The sequence below is a fragment of the Trichogramma pretiosum genome, unplaced genomic scaffold (genome assembly GCF_000599845.2).
Source record: "Trichogramma pretiosum strain Unisexual culture from Peru unplaced genomic scaffold, Tpre_2.0 scaffold81, whole genome shotgun sequence".
In the NCBI taxonomy this organism is placed as follows: domain Eukaryota; kingdom Metazoa; phylum Arthropoda; class Insecta; order Hymenoptera; family Trichogrammatidae; genus Trichogramma; species Trichogramma pretiosum.
The window spans coordinates 549,506-570,490 of NW_019640793.1; the positions used below are offsets into that span (position 1 = coordinate 549,506).

The window sequence follows — 20,985 nt, forward strand, 5'->3', positions numbered from 1 at the left end:
GGTACGCGTATTAAAAGCAAAATACGCTCGCGCGAGTAGAGACACCGGCAACGCAGCAGCAGCAACAACTCGCTGGGCTTGATTTATATACTTTATAGGCAGCTCGAGGCGGTGTACTTCGCGATGCTATCTCCGCACTAGTCGATGAAAAAGCCGCCCGTTGACAGTTCGCGTATTATTACGTCTGCTGCTGCACGGCGTAATTCTACGTACGTACAGTGCAGCCGGGCTGCAATTGCTTTTAATTATAGTCCGTCAAATGGCCACATTGCGATCGTGGAGCGTGTGCGGTGTGGTGCGTAATACGTGCGGCATGCGCGCCTCCTGTGCTCCTCTATACACATAAATAATTCAAACGTATAAAGGCGAGGTATCGACTTTTTCGAGCGTCTGAGACTTTTTTTCATGACTTTTCGCCGCGCTGCACTGCGTGCTTTGCGTCAAGGCGCGCCACAGCTCGTATATGGTAGTATTGAAAATGTTCCGAATCGCTCGATCCTTGACTCGCCGAGTATAGAATATTTGCAGTCGCGTTTATTACGCTGAGAAAAACTGAAATGTGTGATATTAAAAGCTTGTGTATAAATTTGCCCCAATTGCGAGTGTGATGAGACCTTGAGTCATCAGTCTGGACTCCGTCGTATAACCGATGTGCTTGCTTGTGCATGTGTAATTTAAATCGAGACCCTCTTTCATGCTACATAGCCAAACCCGATGAAAGTTTCAGACATCGCTGTCCTTGGTGTTTATCAACGCTCGGACGATTCGAAGAGCAATTTGGCCTTTCATCGAACTCGATACTCCTCACATATGCCTCGGCTCCAATGTCTCCTAAGTGCGTCGAGCATGCGTTATGCGTTTGAGAAATTAATTTTCTTTTCTTTTCAATAAATTCCCTTTACCAGCGATCCACATCAACATAAACGTATCATCGGTATACGATAAGCTCCAGCTCGCAAGTATACATGTGCAATATTTCATATATGCACCTAGAATAACGCAGCATCTCTCGCGAGTGTTGAAATGAAAATATTATACGTGCGGATATATCTGTGAGCGCGCGTTATTACTCGATTTTAATACACACGATGTGCATCTACTGCTACTATATCGTGCAGATTGACCTACTTTGAAAAAAAACCTGCTACACGAGAATGAATGAGAAATGCATTTAAATCCTCCCAGCATTTGCCTACTTTATATATATGCGCGATTTTACATGCTAGGTTGTGCCAGTACGGGCGAGAAAAAGGTTATTTTCCCGACGAAATTTGCATAAATTTTCCTTAAAATTACAAAACTTCCACTGCGCATACACACACTGCAGATCGCGGATATACGTGCAATTTGTAAATATTTCGCTTTTAAAATTGCACTAATGTTTTTTCAGCTACCGTGTGTACCTATCAATTTGTCTACACTCTTACACGGGTGCACTCCATCCGTACTGCAAACCTACATCGATATATGTTGCAGTGACTTGAACACACAAACCGACGTAGAGCATTAATCCTAGTCGCGTAATCAGGTTTACAAAATATATATCATATATAGTTGCATTTGGTGCGCTCTAATGAATATTATAACGCGTCGAGTAGTCGGATTTTCGAGCGCGCGATGCTGCTGCCGCCGCGACGACCCGCGCCCCGAATTGCAGCAAATTATGTACACCGCATCGAGTGATGCCGCCAGTTAATCAAAATCAAACACGCACCTGTTAGTCAAAGGCAGTCGTAGCCTCGGCTCTCCCTGTGAACGCGACCGCGATAGCATCATCATCGTCATTATCGTCGTCGCATCGAATTGCCGCCGTCGCCATCGTCGTCGTCTCCCTTTGACCGTGCGCCGAGCAAATTATTTCGCTCTTTCTCTCTCTTTCTGCGCGCTGCCGACTGCCGAAATCTGCCAATTTACCGTGCACAAACGCTCTCGCGAGCAGACGGTCCACCTATCGAACTATATACCTATATATGTACAGATCGGAGAAAGGCCACGGCAAAGGGGACTTTTTCATCGGAAAAATTCATCTTCGAGTCTTACGGACAATCTCTTTTCTTTATTTTCCGACTCTCAAAGCGACTTCGCGCACCAATACAAACCGAGTACGAGATAACTCGAGACAGCAGAAGATTTTACGATTTGATGTACGAATGAAGTTACGTTGAAGCGTATAGTATACACAGCCTGGTCATTTCAGAAGAGAAAAGCAATTTTAGCCAACGGTATACACTTATTCACGGTGGCAAAGCTTAAAAAGTTTGAAGCCTTTTGTTCTCCGCATGCCTCATTTGAATAAGAATATATGAGCTCGACGCTGTTGCGATGCGATGAAAATTGTTAGGATCCCTAGCTGCGGCGAGATTCATTTTACTGAAGGTTCGCTTTCACTATTATAGCCGCGTGTGCCGATCCGTTTGAGAGGCATCTCTCGAAGATTAATCGGCCTCTAAAGTTTCACGTGTTAAAATTTCTTCATCTTTTCCAAGTTTCCGAGATCGTGACTTAGATAGTCAATCGATAATTCTACATCTTTAGCGAAGCCGATGCTGCTCCTTGTATTATATTGAGCTGAAAAATCTCGGAACAATTTCTCGCGAAACATCTGCAACGACATAAATTCGACCGCGCATCGTTATGCGCTCAAAACTACGCGTATAACGAGGACGCTCTTTCTGTTCTTTTGCGTACATCCAGGATATATTACTTGCTCGGTCCAATTATAAAAATGGCAAAAAAAACTAATGTAACTGCATTCTTTCACTCTGGAGTTCTTTTTCATTTTTAGCTTCTTTCCATTGGCGCGTAATATGGCGCACAACGAGTTGCAGGCAACGGCAGCATTTTCTATCGGACCTCCTTTTTTCTTTCTCTTTCTCTCTAAAGCGAGTACTAACAGCAGCCCCCGGAGCTGACGTGTATAAGACGCGATCAAGCGAATTTTCTTCATTCAGCTATATACGCTCAAAGGCTACCGTTGCGCGCTAAACTATTTATATATATAGCGCATGTAGCCAAGTTCTTTGTCACAAATTTTTATTTTTTCTCTTTCTTTTTATATGCGCACTGAGAAAAAGAAAAGCATAGGTGGCGTGCTCAAGACGTTCCGTGGCCAAACCCGAAGTGAGGACATTCAATGCGCTACGCCTATAATCTCGAGATCAGGTTCTAGCCCGCACAAAAAAACACAATTTACTCAAAATCTGTCCCAAAAAGTACACTCACAATTATTATATTATTGGATCTCCAGCCGTTGGGTCGTGATTTGATGCATTAGCTATGTATTCGTTGTGTGTAGCCATTACGCCTTCAGTCTCTTGGTGCAAGAATTTGATTTGATCGCGCGCGGATTATCTAATATGTCAAAATCGAATACGCGTTTCCAGCTCACTCGATAAATTGCTACAAAATTCCTTCTATTTGTTATGGTCTTATTCTATATTTTGTGGACTCTATCAATTTATGATATCACCATGTTTTGTAAAATTGAATACCCAAAAATAAAACCTTGCACGGCCGTCCTCATTTCTAGACGGACAACAAGTTTGTTGTGAAAAAAAGATAGTTAGAGTTTCTCAAGTCTAGAGTGTAAATTCATTTTGAATGAATCATGGCATAATTCGTAATATCATTCAGCTGGAGATTAGAAATAATTTACGTAAATATGCTTTGCGCGTCTTAGCGATGATATTATGTAAATGATCGGATGAAAGTGGTCACCGGGTTCGATCGTTTTAAAAAACACCCATTGTGCACTGCACTTCACTTCGACCGATCGAATCCAAGAATTCATTACGCGACCGTTTACTCAACCTGTCATACGCGAGCATAATTTATCTTTATTGTCTTAAGTGCACGATATGATATCGAAAATTTACCAGTCAGATAAAATATTTCAGCACATATTTTCCAGACAGTGGAAAAACGCGGAATGGGAATGTCTCGGATACTCCTCTCACATATAGAAGAAGAAATTTTCGATTTTATTGACACTGCTTATTGTTTTTTTGCAACGACGCCGACATTGCGAGCACCACTTTGTGTGTCTTCGTAAAGATGCACGACTATCAAATCAGGCGAAACGAAATGAGAGCGCGCCAAGAGAAAAAAACTTTGCCTGCATGCAACGTCCACTCACACACATACGTATAATCGAGATAGACAAACTACATCGTGAAGAAAAACTGGACAGAAAAATAGTAGATAAAAAAGTGCAGAGGCGAGGCGAAGGGCTGGCATGTACTGTACACTATGCACAGCAAGAAAGAAGAAATTAAAGAAAAGGAGCTGAGAAAGTAGAGGCTGTGTAGGTAGAAACCGGAGCAGTAGAAGCAGTAGCTAAGAAATAGCTCGAACGGCTGCCGAAGACGAGGCAGCGCGCAAGAAATTGAAAGAGAGAGAATAAGAAAGACGCGTGTAATAGCTCCAAAAGTCCGGGGATTTGAAGGTGGGCCAAACTCATTCCGGACTTGGCTTGCACAACTACTGCAGCAGCTCATACGTATATTCTATAGATATAGCAGCAACTAGCGTTGCCTATATTACGCGCTTTTTCTCTGAATTATTTTCCGCAGAGTCGCAGCAACGTACGCAGGCCATCACGGCATTTCACAATCAGTACAAGAATGAAGAAACCTCGACTCGTGCGGAGTTCCGCGTGCAGCGAGATAATTTGCTCAGAGAGATCGTTTGTCGGGCACTTTTTTGACTGCATCCTCGCTTCCTTGTATACAAATACGTATAAAGATACATTATGAGCAAGCCTGAGCGACTAAAAGGCCATTCCGCGCGGCTAATCATGCTGTAGCACGAAGCAGCTGCGATGATGCGCTGATAGTACGATTTCCATAACGATGAACCAAAGCAGCATTCGAGCTAGCTTATCGCATTATATGCAGGGCCTATAAATAAGAGGCTTTTTCTCCCGTTACAGCTCGTTGTCATCGTCGTCGCGAGTCGACGGCCAAGATAAGCAACGCGCCTGGAGTTAGCCATTATTTTGTTTTAATGTGTTTACATTGATGAGCCAGTGATGCGACTATTATGATACACTAACATTTACATGTATAGACACGCATATAAGCCTCTCCTGCTCTATAGAATTTTAGCTCGGGTGCTTTCATTTACATATTATAAATAGCTTTATTACGCGTCGCTTGTATACTTCTTAAATTGACAACTTATTCATGCATAGCAGATCGTTGTCTGTGAAGCTGCTGCCGATACGAGCGCAGCAAAGAATTATCAACGCTTCCGCGACGCGACCGCGCAAGATTTCGATATTTAATAAATATAAAGCACCTTCGTGTTATTGGTTACATGTGTGAGCCGTAAATCACGATAAAGAGCGCTCCAAAGATGATTACATTTTTTGTTTTCACGGACATGCTTGGATGTCGCTTTATCCCGGTCGAAAGATAGAGAGAAGAGTCGAGAGAGAGAAAGAGAGAGAGAGGAGAGAGAGAAGATCTGCTTGTCATGTTTATTTATTCGATATTATGTGCAAGTATCCGCAGCCCGGAGAATCGAAACAATCGAGCGATTTATCTCTTGCGAAAAAAATGTCTTTTTTTTCATCAACTCTTACATTCAAGTCAAAAAAAGGACAACACGAACGCGTCCAAGGCTTCGGAAGCTTTTGTTCGAGCAGAAAATTTCAGCGATTAAGACTCGACCCACGTGCAATATAAGCGTAATCTCTGCATATATTCCAAGTCAGTGTATGCGTCAGCATGTATACTGGATAAATAAAAGCAAAATGTATAGAGTTTTCGTGCAGACTTTGTAAGCTGTGGCTGTTATGCGAGGCAAAGTTCTAAATTGAAGCTGTTATAATGAATATCCCGATGGGACGAGTACGAGATCATAATGTGCCTGGAGATTCGATCCGTCTCTTCTCCTCAATCCACTTCCTCTGTCGTCCTCCGCTGACAGCATCGCCTGTCACTTTTTATTTCGTCCCGGTATAAACACAGCCACGACTCAGGCTGCAGGGCGAAGGGACCATTTTGCATGCGCATAGGTATTGCCGGGTCGATGCGACGACGAGCCGCTCTCGTTATTTACTTAGCATAATGAAGATTAAAAAAGGGCGAGAGTACAGCAGAGTGAAATTGGTTAAAGCGCGCGCAGTCGCACCCATGAGAGGGATTTCGTTCGCTTTTCGGGAGGGTCCCTAAAAATCTCGATTCGACGCACACCAGGCAGGCTCGTCTCGCTTCACAGCTACACACGCGCTTACTTCATTAGTGGTTTGGCGCGATCAAATTTTTCACTTAGGCTCATCTGCTCGGGAAAGATGATGCGTATAAATCAACATATACGCTTAACGCGCAGAGCGCCATACAGGAGACGTTTAGCCTTTTAATACACTGCACATTTACGCACGCGCCTAGCTTAATAAAACACGCTTATATGTGCGTTTGTAAACTCGTTCGGGTTGCTGACTTGCCTGCACACTTACTCGGTTGCTTTCAATTAAATTACTTGGAGCGAAATTGCGCATCGAAGCCCGACGTAGGTATACGGTCGACTATGCGCTCGACTATATTCTACCACTATGGCTTTGAGTTATTTTGGAAAATATACAAACTCACCTCTAGCACTCCACACAAAAAATGATTCAAACGAGCCCTGAGTCGAGTGTTTTAAATTATCTGCAAAATTTAATTGCGGTTATCTGGATAAATCAAAGCAAAGATTTTTCTCTGGTGCAGTAGATTTCATTGCGATTCTGAATTGTTTTTTTTTACATCCCAAAGTGCCTACATAATTATTGCGTGTACGGTAGCACGGCCCGAGAAGTACGTGTTTATATAAACGAACACTTCATTCTGGTATTTTTCCTATCTGTCAAAAAGACATCGCGCACATAAATTTTACTTAAGCATATACGCAAACGAGTTTCTCAAACATACAGCAATGTTTCTATCCTAATGACTAAGAAGTATATATAAGCTCGCGTATATAGCATGAACGGGCAACATATAACGAGATATTTGAGTAGGAGCGCGAGTTGCGTATCAGTTTGAGAAAGACAGAGCTAAAAAGAGAGAGAGAGAAAAGAGAAAAGAGACGTTGCATTATATACTTACTTAAATGAGGAAAACCGGGGCCAAATGTGCGTCGAGCTAAAGTGCACATTCGCGTTCCTTTTTAACCAGTCGTCGTCTCTCTCAAGCTCTCTAAGATCTTCTCTCTGAAATCAGAAAATTTCAAACGTAAATTTTCTCCAGCACCGAGTAAGTAAAAGAACGAGCGCAAGATAAGATGAGCGTAAGTTATATGGAGTACCTACATACACACACGTATACTCAGATAATAATGTGCATTTATATGAATGCGTTTGAGGTAAAGTTCAATCAGTGTGGCCATGTTGCCGGAATGCTGAATGCAAATTCCCGATACATTAAATACCTACCGCCACGGGTATTTTACCTGAATTGTATAGCAAAATAGCGAATTCTGCTTTTAGGAATGGCATTTTTTTCTTCCACATTCATTCATTACTCATTTCATAATTTCATTTAACTCAAAAAATAGTCTCGTTTATGAAAATTGATTTTTAAAAGTCCCTACTCACTCCGCATAACTAACAGCAGAAAAGACAATCGGAATTGCGAAACGCTAACAATACAAAACTACCAATGCTTTTTTAAGAGAGAAGTGCCATTGGTCATGATAACCAGTAGATTCGAAGTGATCAGACGTTACCATGGGAGTTGTATATTGCATCATGGACCCAGAGTGTGTTGAAGATAAGCGGATACCTTAATTATTTATCAAAGCCATCGAAACGTGTCTCGATGTGAAAAGAGAGAATGAAAAAGGAAAGAAATAAGAAGGACAAGAATTTCGACAAAGGACGTGCAATGTTTCGTTCCTCTCTCGGTCTCTTTTGCCGATAAAAGCATAAAAGCCGCAGCTGATGCACGCAGACTGCGTGTACACCGTTGCATGGGTCTCGAGGCAACGAAATAAAAGCGCCAGTCGAAAATGTAGCGTCTTTTTGCAAAGAGGGGATATGCGCTTACATGGGCCTCGACACGCGCGCCCAACAATCCGTGCGTTATAAGATTAGACAATGTACGAATCTAATCGACATGCGGCCAAGACAGAGCCAGCAAAAGCGAAGCGGATAGTCGTTGTCGTCGTCGTCAGTTATAGTCTCAACACAGACGCGGACGCATACGTGAGCGCATGTCGTTGGGCGGTCGTGTGGAGCCGAGCAAGCAGTGCACGACTCTGTATACCTATATAACACAGTACCTCGATGAGATAAAGTTGGGCTAAGCGCCCTGATCAACTCCTCTCTCTCTCTCTCGCATAACTCCGAGATAACAACGCGTCGTCATAGTCCCAGAGTCCTCCGACACCGCCTCCGTCGCCCATATATATACAGTGTACTTCGTCCTCTCGTTCTCGTACAACAAGGGAGATAACTTTCGACCCTCTCGAGACATGGCTTCGAGTGAGTCTGAGCAGTATGAGGTGAGCGTGGCGCGCGTGTGTTCGCCGTTCGGCTAAATGGTAATACGTATAGGACGCGCGAGTGCATATATATACAGAGCCGCACGCCGAGTCTCGCGCTCGCACAGTAATTGACAGTACTTGTTCGTATAGTTTATGCAGGCATATAGATGCGCGCGAGCATGCCACACTGTACCTTCTATGCCAGTCAATATGTACGCGCGTACTCGCGGCTCTATAGGTTTATAACTATGCCTAATGCTTCCGCTATACATAGTTGCGAGAGAAATAGAAGAAGACAAGTACAGGATAACACCAAAAGTCAAGACTGTCGTTGTCAACGTGAGCTACTTCTCGTTAAAGATCGCATGCTCCTGCAACGCCCGAGAATCGTCACGCTCGATTTTAATAACCATTGTAGCATATGTATAGGATCTAGCATACTTTAGCAACGAGTACAAAAATCCTGTACACGATTTATCGCTACAGTAAAAAACATTTCTCTCGTTCTGTCTGCATAATTTTTTTTGACAAAGCTAAGAAGATATACATCACATCAAGCTACTGGGTGCAATATTACTGGCTTCAAAAGCGAGACAGGTGGACAAAAAAGTACCATATTGTTTGAAAATGTAAAAAAAGAGCTGTAGCATAAACCTTATATAAATTCGGTTGAGTAGACTTTACGAGCAAACATTTTTTATAAGTTCATTCTTTCGTATTGTGTAAAAGCTGCACAGGCTGGTGCAGCAAAAAACCCACCTGCTGCGATCTCTTAAAGTCCGAGGAAGAAGTTTCAGTGCTATATAGGCTCAGGTGGGTTCTTACTTTTGATCTTTCTGAACACCTGAATTTTGTGTACTCGAGAACGAGTTAATCGTTAAGAACTTGAAAACGAAGTTAGTCAATCCCGGGCTCTCCTGACACGAGGTACGTGTCGTACACATTAGTTGGTAAAAAAACTGTGTAAAAGGCGTGAAGAGAACAGGCCACAGAAATGTTCGAGAGCTACCTACCGCACGAGCCAACACCCCCCCTGTGCTGCTCTGTCCAAGGCTAGACTTTGTAGGCGTATGGAGGGTCTAATTAGACGAGTCGAGCTTTGCCTGACTATCCTCCTCCTCCCTTTTCGTATTCGGCTCTTCTGACTTACTACAGCAGTGGGATAATATATAGCTACGGGCTATGCACCGCCGTTTACAATACAGGGCACGGGGAATTTTAATTATACGTTCCAATGATACTCGTCGATTTGAATAAATGTGGTGGTCCCAGCTGGCAGCTGCGTACATTCTCCGACTAATAGTACACGCGGAGGAAAAAATCTTACTCGTGGATAGCGTGTACTCGTGTAGAAGTGAAGCGATAATGATTAGGTAGCCTTGACATATAGCAGGGCTCGTTCTTGTTCGATACTACACGATCGGTATCCATGAATCATCGCGGCGATCGGGACAAAAGTGCCGTGTAATGCAGCAAAATCTACAAGCTCGGACACGCAATCGTCCGCAGAGTCTAATTATTAGCAAGCGCGTGCGCACGACTCCGAGGAGAGAAAGTGCGAGCGATCGAGCATGAAAAGAGAATCGCGAAAATCGGCCAATCCAAAGTAATCATATACGGCGGAGGAATCTGCCGCTGCTGCATGAATACCATACGTCAGCTGTACCGTGAGTCGTTTGTTTCGCGAGCTCCCATAAATTTCTTCAAAAGTACAGGTCTTGGGCCCAAGAGAAACAAAGAAAATAAGAAATGTGCGCGACCGAATCCGGCCAACAATCAGGCTAAAAGACCATTCGTCACTGCGATCTGCCAAGTGGCTATATGATGCACATGCTCGGTGCCTACGTGTCTCCTATACATATTACATGCAACGGCAGTATTAAGAAAGAGAGCCGCAAAGCGGATATAGTCATTGTGCTCGCGCATACGTGATATCGCAAAGCTATATACTGATGTTCGGTGCTTTTGCTGCTGCTACTGCTGTTCGTGCACGCGACTACTGTAAGGTAGCAATCCATGATTCGAACATTACTCATCTATCTTCGAGCGGCGGCGTATCCGATCCGTTTGTCATCGGCTTCTATTCCGCACGACTGCAAGAAGAGCCCTGTACCAGTCCTCGGTAGTGCACAGCTTCTCTATGTACAGCAGGCGTACTACCGTAACCTTCCTTAATTCCGTCCAAGAGCTGCAGGAGCAGCTTTTCCAGAGGATCTGCTCTCTGTGTCTCTGTACTCTTTCTCTCTCTCTCTCTCTATTTCGGCATCAGAAAATGGATATCTCTGTGTAGTTCGTGAGTAGAGCGCAAAGCTCGAGTACGTCTTTGGGAAAGTCAGCCTTTCTCAATTTCCTGCGAGAGCCCGGAGTTGAGGTCGGAAGAGGATACCGTACGCTACCCGAGAGCAATGTGCTCGAAGGATTACTTTTTTGAGTTTTTTTTGTCAAGCGGTTTGTCTAATCAAACTATGCCTTCTATATTTTTACAAAGTTGTAAGACGGTCTTGTGTAAAATTGTATACGGTAATTTTTCATAAATAACTTATTGATAAGTATTTAATTTTTATATTTTACATGCATCCATTTTATCGTTTTTTTCTGTTCCACTCAAAGTTTCGTTTGTCAATATTTATAATGTTTTTCAAGTACAAAATGAGCTTTAATTATATCTTATTGTCATGCTTGAATTTTGGCGATTATTTTATTTACATAGCATTTGCAGGCATAAAATGTATGACGTCGATTTTCCTTGATATGAACGTTGAAATGACTAAAATTTAAAGAAAATTATTCTAGGAAATATAAATTCTATAAAACTTTAATATGTAAGGAGAAATTAAAATAACAATTCAAAAATGAAATTACTAATTACCGATACTAATATTAAAATATTACAATTTGTAAAATCAAACTAAATTTAATCATTGATAGCTGTATGCAATACAAGCAAATGAAATAAAAATTTTCATTTAATATTTGAAAAAAGCAATATTTGAAACTTCTTCAATCATGAAGCTAGGTGAAAAATGTGAAAGTAAGCCCGTACAACACCTAAACGATGCGTACTTAAAAATTAAGTTTTATTGAAGCCACCGAACGATTAAACTCAAATGTACCAGTAGTATAAAAACAGTTGTCGCACGAAATGGTGATTGTTTGAATGCATTGCACATGTCTAGCCTCTCACAGACTCGTAAACGGTGTTTAAATCGAGCTTAAAAGTAAAATTATTCGCTCGCGAGTACATGCATGTACGTGCGGCTTCGTCGCTGAATCGTGGCTATAAAGCATCGAATAACTACTCTCCTCGTACGCATATACAAACAAATATGCGCACCGCTCGCGACTTAGTGCTAACGAGGTAAGCTACGGAAGTTATAAACGCTGCGTGACTCGAGTGAGCCCGACTTGGCAATAATTTACAAAGACTATCTGGCTACAATTTTAAATGCTCGAGAGCAACGCAGATAATAGTTGGTACGTTGGCAAGTGCATAGGGAAGGCGCGTGTACGTGTGTGTAATTGCAGACTGCTGCGTGTGGTCCAGAGGAGCCTTAATCTCTCCGAGTCCAACGGGCCGCACAATTTGTCCGTCGTCGCCAGGGCATCCCTCAGCCCGAATCGTGTGGTTTCGGCTGCGTGCAACTGCCCGAGATATCTCTGCTTTATACGCACCGAAACAAAACGAATTTCGATGTATAACGCGTATCTCTTTCAGACCGCGGCTTCTCTTCAAATTTATATACGCACGCGTATGCGAGTACGCATAACGAGACTCTGAAAGATCAATGCGTCGCGCGAGCGTACCTATAAATATATAAACACGAGCTGGTGTGCGCATTTAGCATGCAGCAAGAGTCGCGAATAAAACTACGATAATACGCGCGTGCGAGCGCGAGCTTGAGTTATGGCACATTCTTACGGATTGAATCGCGCTATATACGTATACGTATGCATGCCTATGCGACGAAGGAGCGCCGCCGTGCAAATGTAAGAGAGACCGAGCAAAAATAAGAAGGAAGAACGCGAAGAAGAGCCTCGAGAGTCTGAGGCATCGAGGACTACTGATGCGGAGTTCGCGGCGCATTCTTGCTCATATCTCGCCGAGAAAAGAATTTTGCGAGTGCTATTTAACCCGTTGCAAGCTGCGCTGCGCTTTTTCAACTATTTTTCGCTTCGGCATTTTTTCTCCTATCCACCAAGCAGCAGTATATGTGCGCGGTATTCGATTTATTGCGTGAGTCTGTGTATATTAAGCTGAGCCATGATTTTTACTCGCACGAATCGCGCATCTTATTTAAGTATATAAACGGTGCCGCAGCGAGAGCTTAATCTTATCGAGACTTGATAAAGCCACCCGTTCTTGCAGCAGCTTCTTCTTCGTTTTTTCTTAAGAGCGCGAGCTTCAAAGTGATTATTCTCTCCTTTAGCCTTCGGTATAAAACTTATCAAACTTCTTGTTAATCTAATTTTGGTAACACTGAAAGCTCGAAAAGACCTCGTGGACTGGCTTCTTCGTCTCTTTCTCTTTTAAAAAGTTTACTGTAGGCATCCATCCGCGTGGGAGTTGAGGCTTTCACTGCGCGGCAAATTGATTTTGAATTAACAATTTGGATCTTACTAGATCTTGTTGCGTAACGTATAACGCGAGCCACGTGTTTACTCGATCTCATCGATTTAATAGCCATTCTTATTTATAAATTACTCTGCGCTAATGTTCATTTCAGCACTTTTTTACCCACGACATAAATTACGACTAGTGTAGGTGTTTCTTTTCGCGCGAGTTCTACAAACGGCCAAAATAACGTCGACTTTCAAAGTTTAATGTGTCATAATTCAAAAATGACTTAGCTTTTTACGGGACATTTTAACGGGCTAAATTTTACAACGCTCAGTTCAGCTATATATGTGTATGTCTATAGTCGCATGCTTTTCTCCATGTAGGTGACGCGTAAAAAAATTTCAGCCAAAATAGTGCGTCTCTCGACATTGATGGTCTTTTTAGCGCTATTGATTTTTTTGAGCTCGAAGCTTTCAGGCGTGGAGTACCCAATATATCTATGTATATATAGCTTTATCATCTAAAATAGCGATGTTGAAGATTAACCGCCATCTTGAACTTTCGAGTCGATCGGCACTCTTCAGAGGAGGTAACAAAAAAAGACTCCATCGTAAACTGAGTGGCGATGAAACCTAATGCTCGTCTTATCATATAAAAACTCACGTTAAAATACATAAAAAATAGGTATAAGAATCGAGCTTTGTACCAAGCTATCACAACGCATTAATTCGTTTTATAGCCGAGCTTTTTGTCAAGTTTAAACATTCGCTACTGAACGAGCCTAATTGTCCAAAGAAAAAAGTTTTATCCAATATATGAAAGCTTTATTGAAGGCTGATTTCACTTCCCTTAGGAAAAAAAACTTTAAGCTCTCTTCTGGCTCAATCCATAGAAAAATGAAGTAAGTATGGAGCCATCTGCGTCGAAGGCTACTTCTACTGTTTCTTGATAGAAACTCGCTGTATAGTTTTCTTCTTTTCTCATGTACAGCACAATGATGAAATCCTTATACAATTCAGCAAATATACGAGCCACGCTTGAGCTGCATGAACTCACAAAAGTCTGAGTTGGAGTCGGGAAACGTAACTGGCGAGAAAAATCGCAGTTATCTTTGGCATTGAAAAGAAGAGAGAGAGAGAGAGAGAGAAGGGGCAACGCGCAGGTATATTTCACAGTCCCTCCATTGATGCGCCACAAAGTTTCTTGCATCGGTGCGAGAAAAAAAGCTCTTGGGCGTTTTTCACCTCTCTTTGAACGGGCTACTAATAGAAATAAAATATACAGTTAGTGGGGAAAAACATTGGGTTGTACGCGCGATGATAGCAAAACGTGTGTAGCAGTAGTAGCAACGCCTGCCCGTTGTAGCATATATAGCATTTAATGTTGCACAGCATATACTTTAGCCATAAAGTTTCTTGCTTTGTAGAAAGGCAAGTTGGCGAGTTCATGGAGGGTAAACTTGTCAGAATCGAGAGGGAAAAAACTGAGAGTCGGTGCTGCTGCAGTGTTTGACGTTGGAAAAAGCCAATAGCGAAGTTTGCTTAAGCCTCTCTTTTGTGCATTCATAGCATATGCATAGGGGTGATTCGAAGAAAGAATTTCTTGCTAAGCGTTTCTCTGATTGTAGCTACGAATTATTATCGTTTTCGTCAATTCGCCTCGTTGATTAGGAAATTGTTATCTGTCACTCACACAGAACGTGCGTTGTTTTTCCAACCAGGCAAAATCGTCTGCACCCTTGCGTGAACGCCCTTACGATATCTACGATTTCTCTATAACAGCTGCTAACGATCAGCTGGATTTTTTTTGGCACCGATTATACTGGTATCGTAAATTTCATCACGAAGCTCGTCTTAACTTAATTTGAGTAATAAAATCCTTAGCAAAGAACCGTCAAATTAATTTAATAAAGAGGCCTTGAGCGTGTGAAATTAGCGAACCAAAAAGGCGTGCAAGCTTTGACTACAGCAGCTTCATCATTTATGTATCTCATTTTTGCGAGGTATAACTTTGTCTCGGCTTGTATAACTAATACACACACACAGACGCAAACACAAAACAAAGTTTCTATCGCAAAGCGTCCAATTTACTTTAGCACAACTCACGAAATTAGTCGTGTGCAACAAAGTATATACAACGAGCGCTCGGGCTCTATTTTTCTCGAGTTTAAAGTACAACGACGCGTAGCTGCTGCTGCTATATACACTACTGTCAAGTCGGTCGAGGGAAAATTTTCTGAAAAAACAAAAAACTAGGCTCTAATTACGGGATTTCGTGGAGCGAGTGCGTTTTCGCTTATACAAGAGCATTAGTAGCGGCAGCAGCGGACAGTACATACACGCGGCGAGTCCGGACGAGGACGTAGCTGCGAAGTAGCCGAGGAGAAAAGTTGATGGGCAAGCAAGCGTGTAAAGAACGGAAACCGAAGGAAAAAGTTAGATGCTTACTTTTGTCCCTCCTCTAGGCGTCGTACGTACACGTCTCCGACATTGAATTACATACTGCGCGCGTATGAAGCAAGCGGTCGCGTCTGCACCGCGTATAAGCTTTTATATATTTTTTATACGTGCTATATACTCATAAAGTTGGATAAAAGTCATTTACTCGAATGGACAAATTGTGTGTATTCCGTGCGAAATGTACACATCCAGCAGTAGCAGCAGTTCGAAACTGTCTGGCGAACTCTGCGCCGCGCTCCCTGGCTATAGTTGTTAATTTAGCTCTCGAGCCGGCAAAGTTCAAGCGCACAATCTTGACGTACAGCACCTATGCCATGAGAGCAGCAGTGGCAGCTATATATAAGTATTACGACGTTCTTCAGCTTGCTGCCAGTAGAGAGGCGAAATAAGTGTTATGTTAAATTAGGCTAAACATTTGGGCGAACATCGTACTCGCGCGCAATACTCTCAGCAGTACGCAGTACTCGAAGCAGCAGCAGCAGCAACGACAGAAGCGTAACGTGTGCGGAAAAACTTGGCCACGGGCATAGGGAAACATTACCGGTAATTTGCAAGTTGTTCCGCTAAGTTTCGACGCGTCGATGGACCTCCCCTGCTACTGCGCCGATGCTGCCGAGTCGCCGTAGGAAAAGCTGCTCTACACGAGTTCGGTGGTACCTCGAATGCGACGTATACGTATACGTACACTTACAATAATAGCACAAGTACAGAGCTCAACAACAAGTATGCAAGTGAAACAAGTTTTTTCTTATCACGATTGAAGATTTTGCTGCTGCTACTGCTGCCTCGACAGAGTAGCCTGAAAGAGTATGCTTGGCACGCGAAGTTTAACTTCACGCGAAGCGCATTTCGTTTGCTTTTATTTTTTCTTTTTTTTTTTATTTCTTTCTTTTTGTTGAAAAACATGACGCCGAGACTCGTTAAAGGTGCATTAAGGGCTCGTTTAATTTGAAAAAACGATGCGCGTGCTCGATAAGTATGTAGCAGCTTGCGCCAATCGATTCGAATAAACTTTTGTAGGACTGTGTCGCAAATGGACTTGCTTTCGACTGTATAAGGAAAAGAACATCTCGCTTAATTCGGTAGTTTATTCGAAGGCACGGGAAAAACAAAAAACTACATTTTTATTACAGACCAATACATAAAGTACTTATTAGGCGGGAACTCGAATGACATTGCACCCACGTCGAGGTCGAGCCTTGGGAAATGGTCTAAAGTATACACATTGACGGGTTTCCAAATGCACGGGCGATTTTTTTAAACTGATTGCTCGCAAATCTCCGCTCTTTTGGCAGGTTTCCTGCAAAAGCTCTATTCAAGTCTATAGAGATTTTTCTGTTTATTGAAATGCTGTCAATCCACCAACACGAGTTCGCGCAGACACGAATATGTGCACCCGCGCTAGTGTCGAGGGGTAACAGTTTCACTTTGAATTAACGCTCACTACGCACACGAGGCATATTTTTTGCGCTGTTTTGAACCGTGTGCGTATACAAGAGAATCGCATTCGCGAAAAAAAGGATTCGAATGTTTTTTTATCTCCAAACGTTTGAACGCATTACCCTCAAAAGGCAAGTCTATGTTTGTTCGCGTGTACACAATGGTTATAGTTGAAAAAAAAAACTAAAAATGCTCGTCGTTCAAATGGACTATAGATAAACAGAAGATGTGGCAGATATTTTGGGTAAATGCTGCATGACTGTTTTGCCGATTAAATCTGGAACGAAGTGACATTATTTAGTTCTTCGACAAAGATCAAATGATCCTTAAAGTTTTTATAGTTACTGTAAAGTACAGCTAGATGTTTTTAGTCGATACATAAAGGTTTCGCGCGAGGGAAAACCACCACACGTACGCCTTGTCTATAACTGACTAATTCCTTAGTCACGCTATTAGTCTTCCTGGGTGTGCAAGGGCTGTGCGCTCGCCACCGTCTGCCTCAAGGGTCTTTCGTTCCCATAAAAAGCCCAAGCTATGTGTGCGTGCGTGCGAGCTTGTAGCGGCATAGGCAAGGTCGAGAAAACCGCACACTATACGCCGTACCCAGGCGCAACATGCCGGCGCGTACGCAGCCTCGGAATTAGGCCTGGAGCAATTCGGCAGCGGCAGCAGCTGCTGTTTAGCGCAGGACCTCCGAGAGATGAAAGATCACAGTTTGGATAATTAGGCAGTTAAAAAGGGCGCCCGAAAGTACGCGCAAACGCGTATACGAGCGATAAAAGTACAAGAGCCGCTGCTCGCACGCAGCGAAAGGATGGAAATCGAATTGGCCGCGCGCCGTGCCGCTTTGGGCGTTGCAAAACCTAAGCCACGCACGCATTACCGGGCCCTATATGACGGAGTAGAAACACACTTTAATGTAGCAGCAGTGGAGACTAGTTACAAACGCGTCCCTCGGGACTCTGTGCGCGCACATACATCCACCCATTTACGTAACCCCGAAAAAAAAAGAGCGAAGGGGTTGTGCGAGGCCGGGGTTGTGCCCGCCTATGTATACATTACGAAGATGCGTTGCGGGACTATGTGTACCTAGATATATCGTCCGACGAATGAGTTTTGTCGACGCGAACGTAAATATATGCGAGATTCGCGCGTAACCGAGCGTGTGAACGGTCGTTTTGTTCCTACGATTTCTAGCGACGAGGTCTTTTTTTCTCTCGTCGACCAAGATGACTTTTTTAGATTGCCAACACTTTAGCAAATCTCATGGTAGAATCAGAAAATTCGCGAGGACCACCCCGTGCTCTGCACCTACAGCGAAAGAAATTGCAAGATATCGGTAGCGAGCCCGTCTAGCGTGTATATTTATATATACAGCAGCGACTCTGCTCTTATACCTCTCTGCAAAGGAGTCATACGATCTGATGGAAATTGAATTTGGAAAGTGAATTTGGCGTTTATACCATACCGTTAGCTATGTCGAGAGCTCGGGCGCGAAAAAGTGCCAAGAAAATAGCAGAGCAGCGACGAGCTTGGGATATACCGCTCTCTATGTAAATGTTTTATACGTGTATAGAGTGTGCGCGTTATATCGCAGAGTTGACGAAAAAAACGTACGCACGTTGGTCTGAAATAGCTTAACTTCTTTTCTCTGATGTACCTCTCGCTGGAAAGTGATATCTATTTAATTTAAAAAAATTTCCAATACAATATTAGAAAGATGCGATTAATGATCCGGAGCTCGAAATATATTGGATGATGCAGGGATTACAACAGGATTTCGACTTTCTAATGATTTTTCACTTCCAAGGCAGGTGGAGATGACTGACGCGCTCGAACTAGGTCTACACCCAGGACCCAGGCGGCCCAGCTGTTATACATTGTTTTACGATCGTTTCCGCGTGGGAAAATGTACCGCTATCAAAGAACGTTTTGGTACAAGAAAAAAATCAGACTTATTACAAACATCAATTTTCACGCTTGTATATAGCTCGGAACAAACGGTCTTTTGTAATTGTACCAATCATGATTATCGTTCGAATCGGCTCTTTACTTTATTTAAAATACTATTACAGCAGAAGCGGTAATTGATGATTATATTTGCTCTGCGCAAACATTGATTTCATTATAATCTGTCTCATTCATGAAAATTTGCGCTTAAACTTGATAAAGAGATATCTAGTATTATTATTCTCCTCTTTGATATTTTGTCCCTTTTATTACACGCACGAGCGAGCTTTAATTGCAACGCGTTTATTTAAACGCTATTGCCAAACATTAATAAATTACTCAAGTTTATCGATTTATACGAATGGATGCTATATTTGATATTATTCGCGTAGAGGCTAAATCGAACTCATTGGCGAAGAGTCGAGAAAAGAAGAGAATGAAATTGGCGCATCGTTTGGCATTGGAGTGGATTCGGGTGCACACATTCTGTGGAGGATCGGGCTAGGCAGCGCAAGGAGCCGCGATGTATAAAGGGACCTGGCGTCAGTCATGAGAATCCCAATTACCATGGAGTGTATCACGAGAGGCGGTGGTAGAAGCAGGCAACAACTCGTTAGCCACGACGAGCAAAACTCATCGCTCGAGTTGTCGAGAAAATCGAGACACCTCGCCGATTCCTATCTCTCTTTCTCGCTTCCTTCTATTGCCTCTTCTTCTATACGTGTATTATACGCTCGTTCAGTAGTCTTGAACTGACCGACTCGATATTATTACATCCGCAAATACAAACACTCGTCGCGAATCAATTACACTGGCTCAAAAGCATCCGAGACCAGCACACTCTAATAAACTTTTCAGTCCGCGTCGAGTCATTATACTGCACGAGCTGCTATACATGTATAACAACGTCGTCGTCGTTGCGCGTTACCTTCTACAACACGTACGTACGCTACTCCCATAAAATCGATAAACTCACTTTCCCACTCTATCTCTCTCTTTCGCTCTTAGTCATGTAGCCTAGCGTGAAAATAATAAAATTGCAGAGCGAAAAAAAAGGAGTGAGACTACTGCCGCAGACGATCGAGCGATGCTACTGCTGCTACTGCGTCTGGGTAAGGAGGAGCGTGTACATATCCATATCTCTTTTCTACTCGGCGTATCGAATGTATATATAGATGTAAGGGTGCGGTATATACACCAAACGCCGAGAGAAAATGTCGAGAGGAGTCGATGTCTTCTGGAGCATTAGACTGCTACTACGACTGCCAGTGCCGAAGACGACGACACGACGACGATGGGTGAGGTTTCTGTCTCGCGTTTGTATAAAGCGCGTCGCGTGCCACAGTGGTTGTTGCCACGCGACTGGAAAATGGCCAAAAGCTAGACGAGCTCTAGGCTCTCGAGTGTGTGCATGCGCTCTTTTATACCTTGGCCTCTGTGTGCGTGCATGATGTGTAGAGCAGCCTAGTCGGCTCGTAGCCTCTAGCCGTGCAATAGACTCGAGCTTTACGAGTGATGAGTGCTCAATTTTGTCTCCTCGTTCGGAAACGAGCCGCAAGTATGGAACGCGTAGCTGGGATAAGGTATGTATACGCGCCGTCGACACAGAAGCATCGTGATTCGCCGTATTACAAAACGACCATCGGCATTCGCGCTGTTCACGTAAAAGCTCCCTTTTCAGCTGTATTATTCGCAGGTACATACAGGAAATCCAGATAGATTTTCCTACTGGACTGGGCTCTCTTTCTCCGAGCTTTTCTGTATGTGCCTAGGCGCAGCGGCAGTCGGCGCGCAAGCCGTTGATGCGAGATTTATATCCGCCTCGGGCATTCGTCGTCTTTCATATGTACGCTGAACTATGCATGCATAAGATAGGGTTCTTTCTCCGGAGCGCGGAGGCAGTACGTAGAAATGCAAAGTGTTTGAAACGAGCGAGGCCAAGGATAATTCTGCAAATGGCCAGCTACTTTGTATGGTAATCGAAGAAGGCCTTTTCCTATATATACACCTATATCCTCCTGTCGGCTACACAGCCGTGTCCGCAATATGCATTCGCATGTCGACGTTGTCGAATGACAAGCACTGCTACCAGACCTGCCGACGCCGCTT

At 43.2% G+C, this 20,985-nt stretch overlaps 1 protein-coding gene across 1 annotated transcript in view; it reads right to left on the reverse strand.

Moving 5' to 3' along the window:
- LOC106657307 (carboxypeptidase N subunit 2-like) overlaps positions 1–20,985 on the reverse strand; it is a 112,144-nt gene that overhangs the window by 33,126 nt on the left and 58,033 nt on the right. The window contains exon 2 of the mRNA XM_023457623.1: positions 7,092–7,195. The gene's annotated coding sequence lies outside the window, so the exon portion shown is untranslated. The remainder of the gene's footprint in view (positions 1–7,091; positions 7,196–20,985) is intronic.